This window comes from Manduca sexta, chromosome 25 (genome assembly GCF_014839805.1).
Source record: "Manduca sexta isolate Smith_Timp_Sample1 chromosome 25, JHU_Msex_v1.0, whole genome shotgun sequence".
Lineage (NCBI taxonomy): Eukaryota > Metazoa > Arthropoda > Insecta > Lepidoptera > Sphingidae > Manduca > Manduca sexta.
The window spans coordinates 11,891,411-11,898,330 of NC_051139.1; the positions used below are offsets into that span (position 1 = coordinate 11,891,411).

At 33.3% G+C, this 6,920-nt stretch overlaps 1 pseudogene; it reads right to left on the reverse strand.

Annotated features, from left to right (window-relative positions):
• Positions 1-187: 187 nt before the first annotated feature.
• LOC119190619 lies at positions 188-6,071 on the reverse strand (annotated as a pseudogene).
• Between the last annotated feature and the right edge of the window lie 849 nt (positions 6,072-6,920).

A 6,920-nucleotide genomic window follows, 5' to 3' on the forward strand; every position in this document is an offset into this window, starting at 1 on the left:
GTAGACGATTCATATCCTAGATCAACACGTAGGCTATTTTTTATCCCGGCCATTTTCTCCTATGGGAAATAATGGAGTCCCATTATTAATTTTTAAATATAGTGCTGGCATCGTGCCGTGTTTTAAGGATTTTTAGCAGAAAGATATTGTATTGTGGTTCTGTATTTGATGAATAATGACACTGTCGTTTATGACAATATATTTATTAATTAAGACTATAAACATAATTATAATCAGACATGACCAGACGCTATCGGGACGTAAAGTGTGCGGAAGTGACAGTGGCCGGAAGGACGCCACATAGTGATGTCACTTTAGTAAGCTGAGACTACATCACTATGTAACATCTCCCTTTTTCATTTTTTGTTTTTAACAAAGACAATTGAGACTTAAGACTAGTTTCACAGAATGACAACATATACATTTGACTTATAACTTTTACATTCCTTAACTTATATGATATGTTACTTATACATTTGTGTAACTTACAGACTTAAAATTTACTTAGACAATTACACTTGACATTTATCAAACATATACTTAATCTTGAAACCTGACTGGGAGATTGACCTGTCTACCACTTCTAGTTTTAAGTATACCCTTTATAGGTTCTTCCTTTCTCACTTCCTCCTTTTGACTTTGACTTATTTCTTGACTCTCTGATAAATTTTCTGGAATATTTTCCTTATTAAGACTTGAAGACGGAGGACATAACAAGTGTTGCCTATTTCTTCTAAATGTACACCCATCTGGGGCTTCGACAATAAATGATCTAGGTTCATCACATTCTTTTATGACTTTTCCAGATTGCCATTTAGAATCAGGTGATTTTTTGAACATCACCCTATCTCCTTTCTTGACTTTAGACAACTCCTTAGATTTTTATCAAAATAAAATTTCTGTTTGACATTATTATGTTGTTTTATTTTCCTATATTCCTTATGACTTGTTATTTTAGGTTGCAGATGCTTAACAACGGTAGGTATTAGTGTTCTGAGACGACGAGACATCAATAATTCAGCAGGAGACGGTAAGTTTCCTCTAGGTGTGGTTCTATATTGCAGCAAGGCAAGATGAGGATCATCTCCAGACTCAGCACATTTGGTAAGTATGCGCTTTATTATTTTCACTCCAGATTCCACTAATCCATTTGACCGTGATAGGTAAGGACTTGACGTTGTATGACATATACCCCAAGAATCTATAAACTGCTTAAATTCTTGTGAACTGTAGGGTGGACCATTATCTGACATTATTTTTACAGGAATCCCGTGACGACTGAATATAGGTTTCAAAACATTTATTAATGCTTTTGCTCCTGTTGAGCTGACATTAGCTATTTCTATATAATTAGAATAGTAATCTTCGACAACAACAATAGTTTGACCTTTAAATTGTAAAAAATCTATACCGACTTTTTCCCAAGGAAAAGAACTAATCTTATGAGACATTAGAGGTTGTGGAGGATTTGCATTTCTGTGTGACAAACAGATTTCACAATTTTCTACACATTGCTGTATATCATGTGACATTAATGGCCAATATACAACACCTCTTGCAAAATTTTTGACTTTTCTATACCTTGATGACCACTATGTATCATTTTCAGAATTTCTGGTCTCAACTCTTTAGGTATAATAAGACTGTTACCTTTTAATAGCAGACCTTTGACAGTATGTATTTCATGACGACAGTTCCAATAAGGTAAGACTAATTTATTGACTTCAGATTTTCTATCAGGCCATCCATTTTGATAGTAATTCTTCAGTAGTTGCAGACTTTCATCTTGTTCCGTAGCCTTGGTGAGCCACTGGAGACGTTCTGCTGTAATAGGTAAGTGATTAACAAGCATATTGACATGAACCCTGACATCTTCATCCAGCTCATCTTCACTGGACTCTGGTAAAGCTGCTCGAGACAATGAATCAGCTATGTACATTTTAGTACCAGGTTTGTATTCAACTCTTAAATCATAAGCTTGTATTCTCAACATTAACCTCTGTAGACGCGTTGGAACTTCTGCTAAAGGCTTTTTAAATAAAGTGACTAATGGACGATGATCTGTTTCGACAGAGACTATTTTACCATAGACATATTGATGAAAACGAATACATCCAAAGACAATGGCATATAATTCTTTTTCAATCTGTGCCATATGTTTCTGACTTGACGTTAAAGTTTTAGAAGCATAGCAAATTGGATGATTATCCTGAAGCAAGACTGCACCGACTGCGGACTGACTTGAATCTACCGACAAGAGAACTGACTTTTTAACATTATAATGTGACAATACTGGTGCCTGACAAATAATATTCTTAAGACGTGTATATATAGCTTCATGACTTTCATTCCATAGCCATTCACTTGACTTTTTTAATAAGTGACGGAGAGGTTCAGTTTCCTCTGACAAGTTTTTAATAAATGCTCCTAAATAATTTAAAATACCTAGAAACCTTTGTAGATCCTTAAGACACATAGGAGACGGCATATCCTTGATAGCCCTGACTTTTCTGGATCCGGTGACACACCTTGTTGTGAAAATATGTGACCTAAGTATTTGACTTGTGTGTGACCAAATTTACACTTACTTTTATTAAATTTTAAATTGACTTGTTGTGCCTTCATTAATACTCTTCGTAAATTTTCATTATGTTCTTGACGATCCTTGCCATAGACTAATATATCATCAGCATAGACCATAACTCCAGGCAAAACACCAAATGTTTCAGTCATAATACGATGAAATATTTCAGGGGCACAATTAATACCAAATGGCAATCTTTTAAATCTATACCGACCAAAAGGAGTATTGAATGTACACAACATTGAACTTTCTAAGTCCAGACGGATTACCCAAAATCCACTACTTCGCATCCAGAGTAGAAAAATATGATGCACCATGCAACTTAGATCGTACATTATCAATAGTAGGTATTGGATAATGTGATCGACATATAGCTTCATTTAAGTTTCTTGGATCAAGACAGACTCTAAGTTGACCATTCTTTTTCTCAACTAATAAAAGTGAACTTACCCATGATGTTGGCTCAGTGACCTTACAGATGACATCCATACTTTCCATGTTGTCTAGTTCCTTCTTCAGTCTATCATGAAGTGAGAATGGAATTTTCCGAGGTGAATCTATTTTAGGACGGATATCATTATTAATTGTGATATGACATTCACCTGGTAGACAGCCCAATCCATCAAATACACACTTAAATTTAGACAAAAGATTCTCTATATGAGTATCTTTTTTGACATAGCATGACTTAAATTCAGAATTATTTTCATGTGCTTGTAATTGACAATTTATATTGCTATTTGTAAATTTTGACATTTTATGACATTTAGTTAGACTAACCATATTATTTTGACTTTGACAGTTGTTTAATTTTTCAATATTAAACACTCTTTTAACTAGACCCAATTCTGTACAAGTATTTTTACCAAGTACAGTTGGTGACGACACTTTTGCAATAATAAATTTAATATTTTTTATCTGTTTCTGACTACCAATACTAAAAACACAATTAAATGTTTGTTGACCTAATATTGGTATGGTATTTCCACAATAAGAAGTTACTATAGCATGACAAGGTGAAAATTCTTTGACAACATTTAGTGACTTAAATAAATTATATGACATTACATTGGCATCACTGCCCGTGTCCAATATGCATTTTATATTGATGTTGTTAATTGTTAAATCAATACTCCATTCTGCTTTCTTAGAGTGACTTGAATTTAAATTCCCAATTAGCATATTATTTGACACATTAACTTTGACATTTTCACTTTTGCTACATGTATGAGTTTAACAGATTTAGACTTACAGCACGCTTCATAATGTCCTCTAATTTTGCACTTTCTACACTTTGCATATCTAGCAGGACACATGTATTTATGCACTTGACCACATTTAGTACACTTTGTTCTATCTTGAGACTGCGACCTGGCTCTTGACTTTGAGCTCGCTCGTGACTGTGGTTTGGTTGATGACTGAGATTGATAAAAGACATTGGAAGAAGACTCCTTAAATTCTTCTGCATGTGTTTTCGCTGACACAATGCTTTTAGCAAGGTTTCGCGCCTTTTCTAATGACAGATCTTCTTCAAGTAACAACTTTTCTCTGACATGATGAAAAGTTTCATGCATATTAGTGATGAAAATATCTTTTATCATTCTATCTTGGAGACTACCAAATTCACATGACTTACTCTTATTTATAAGACGAGTTAGGAAATCTTCTAGACTTTCATCTACTTTTGTTTTGTAGTGAAAAATTTGTAACACTCATATGTAATGTTTCTTTTAGGTACAAAGTATTGTTCAAACTTTTCGACCAGTTGCGAAAATTTTACATTTTCTATGTTTAGGTTGAAAGTGTTGAATATATCAAGACATTCGTTGCCAATGAAATGCAACAAGACAGCCACTTTGCGGTCATCCGGCTCATCAAAAATGGCGCTCGCTTTCATAAAAATGACAAAACTTTGATACCATCTCTTCCAGTTTGTGGACAGATTTCCTTCTAGACTCATGGGCTTAATATTACCCATAATGTTGAGCTTCTTTGGCGATTTGGAAGCCATTTCTTGCCGCTCGCCACTTGCCGTGTCTTCATCGCTTTTAGACATTTTTCTTTTTTGATTGAATTGACTTCTGACACCATGTATTGTGGTTCTGTATTTGATGAATAATGACACTGTCGTTTATGACAATATATTTATTAATTATGACTATAAACATAATTATAATCAGACATGACCAGACGCTATCGGGACGTAAAGTGTGCGGAAGTGACAGTGGCCGGAAGGACGCCACATAGTGATGTCACTTTAGTAAGCTGAGACTACATCACTATGTAACAGATATTTTCAAGCGGGCGAAGATACGTGTAACACTTAGTAATATTTAAATAAGTAATAACTATTATTTCAAATGTGTAAAATATTAATTTAAGTGTGCTTACTTATTCGCTACAGAACACTATTATGTGTATTATACTAAGATGATTTTTATCTTATACGTAAGTACGTGAATAACTAAGTACAAAACAACGCACTACTGACTACATAACATTAATATATTCGTGAATTTGCAGATGTCACTGTTTAAAGACTGTAGGTAGGTATGCTTAGAGTTGCATTTATAATTTTAATTTTGCTAAGTATGTGATATTACTTACCGAAAATGAGGTTAAATGTAATAATATAATAAATTTTAAAAGATGGGATTAATGCTTCAAACATGTACTTACTCACCGTTTTAAATTTTCGTAATAATTCAACTGAAACATCACAATGTTAGAAGTTATAGCGAAACTGTTTATTTGCTTGTTATAAAAGATAACACTTCGTACTGATACTGGAGATAGTCTATAATACCTAAATCCTAGATTCAATTGTTAGATAATATTAAACTAAAACATGCGTGTTTGGTACGAGGCCTAAGCCTCGCTACGCTTAGCTTATATAATAAAAGGGCACATTAAATACATTGATTATAATTAATACAATCTAGTCAAAAATAAATACTCATCCTTAGAATAATTGCATAACTAGGAATACACACAAATAGTGTCTAAGTACTTATATTGTTTTAAAACAGTAGGTAACTCATTCGACTTATCACAATGTCTCAAGAACTATAAAATCTATACTTAAAACATATAGAAAATGGACTATATTGTTCCCGAAAATTAATCTAACGGATGGTAGGTGTTTTGAAGTAAAATAATTAATAAATATAACAATAAATACGAAAGAGTAGATGAATTAAGTATGTTATGGTAAACTTAGGAAACATAAATATTTATTCACCTAAAAATAGAAATCACTCTGGTTGAATCGGATTTTGAATATTAAAGAATAAAGGGGTACTTAACTATCATACCTGCTAGGATAAATGAAAGGGACTGTAGGTACTTTCAAAAAACGAAATGTAAACTGTAATGAACTTAAACAATTGTGTATGTTGAAATTCTTTATGTACTATTTGGAATTACACATGGTTCCTTTAAAGAAAAAAATATCGCATTTATTCCAATAAAAAAAAATGGGTTTGAAAATATAACCGGCCAATATAAACAAATAACGAAATTTGAAACGTTGTAACGTCTATGATAGTTACATGTTATAATCATGACCGTTATTTTTTCATTTATCTGTAATTTATAAATACTCTTGTGAATGACGTCAATAATTTAATTTGATAGAATAAATATCTGCTTAGGATTTCCCGCATGAATGCTATGCTGTGCAGTGTGCACTGGATATTATTATTCTAGCTTGAGCAAATTACTTATGGGCAGTTTAATTATTAAGTATTTACCTACCTGATTTTACGACATTAAGAAAAATATTTAAAGTAAGTATAGAATAATATTTGCAAAATTAGTTTCCTATCTATAATCATCAGATATTGTCTGGATGTATTTGATTCCGGTACTTCGTGTTGCAAAAAATGTTATCGACGTGAAGCAGGGAAGGCGTTATCAACGCTTTTCAGTTTTCACTGCTTGATTACCTACAATTTACAAGTGTTTGATAACACTATCGTAATAATTCTCCGTTCCATTATTTTATATTTACAGTCGTCGGTTTGATGTGAAGAAGTATTAAGGTAAGTTATGTAATATAAGTACTAAGTAGATACCTATATAATTATCGGTACTATAGTGCTCTGAGGTCGAATCCCGGGTCGTGCAAAGTGATATTTGGGTTTTTTCTGCTCAGTATCAGCCCGGAGTCTGGAATTTGTGCCCGATATGGCGATAGGCTCGCCCCCTATCACATCATGGGACGGAACATACTTGGCGAAAAGTGGGTGCCCTAGTTGCGCCTCTGCATACCTCTTCGGGAATAAATGCGTGATGTTATGTATGTATGTATGTATAAAGTAGCCTATGTCCTTCG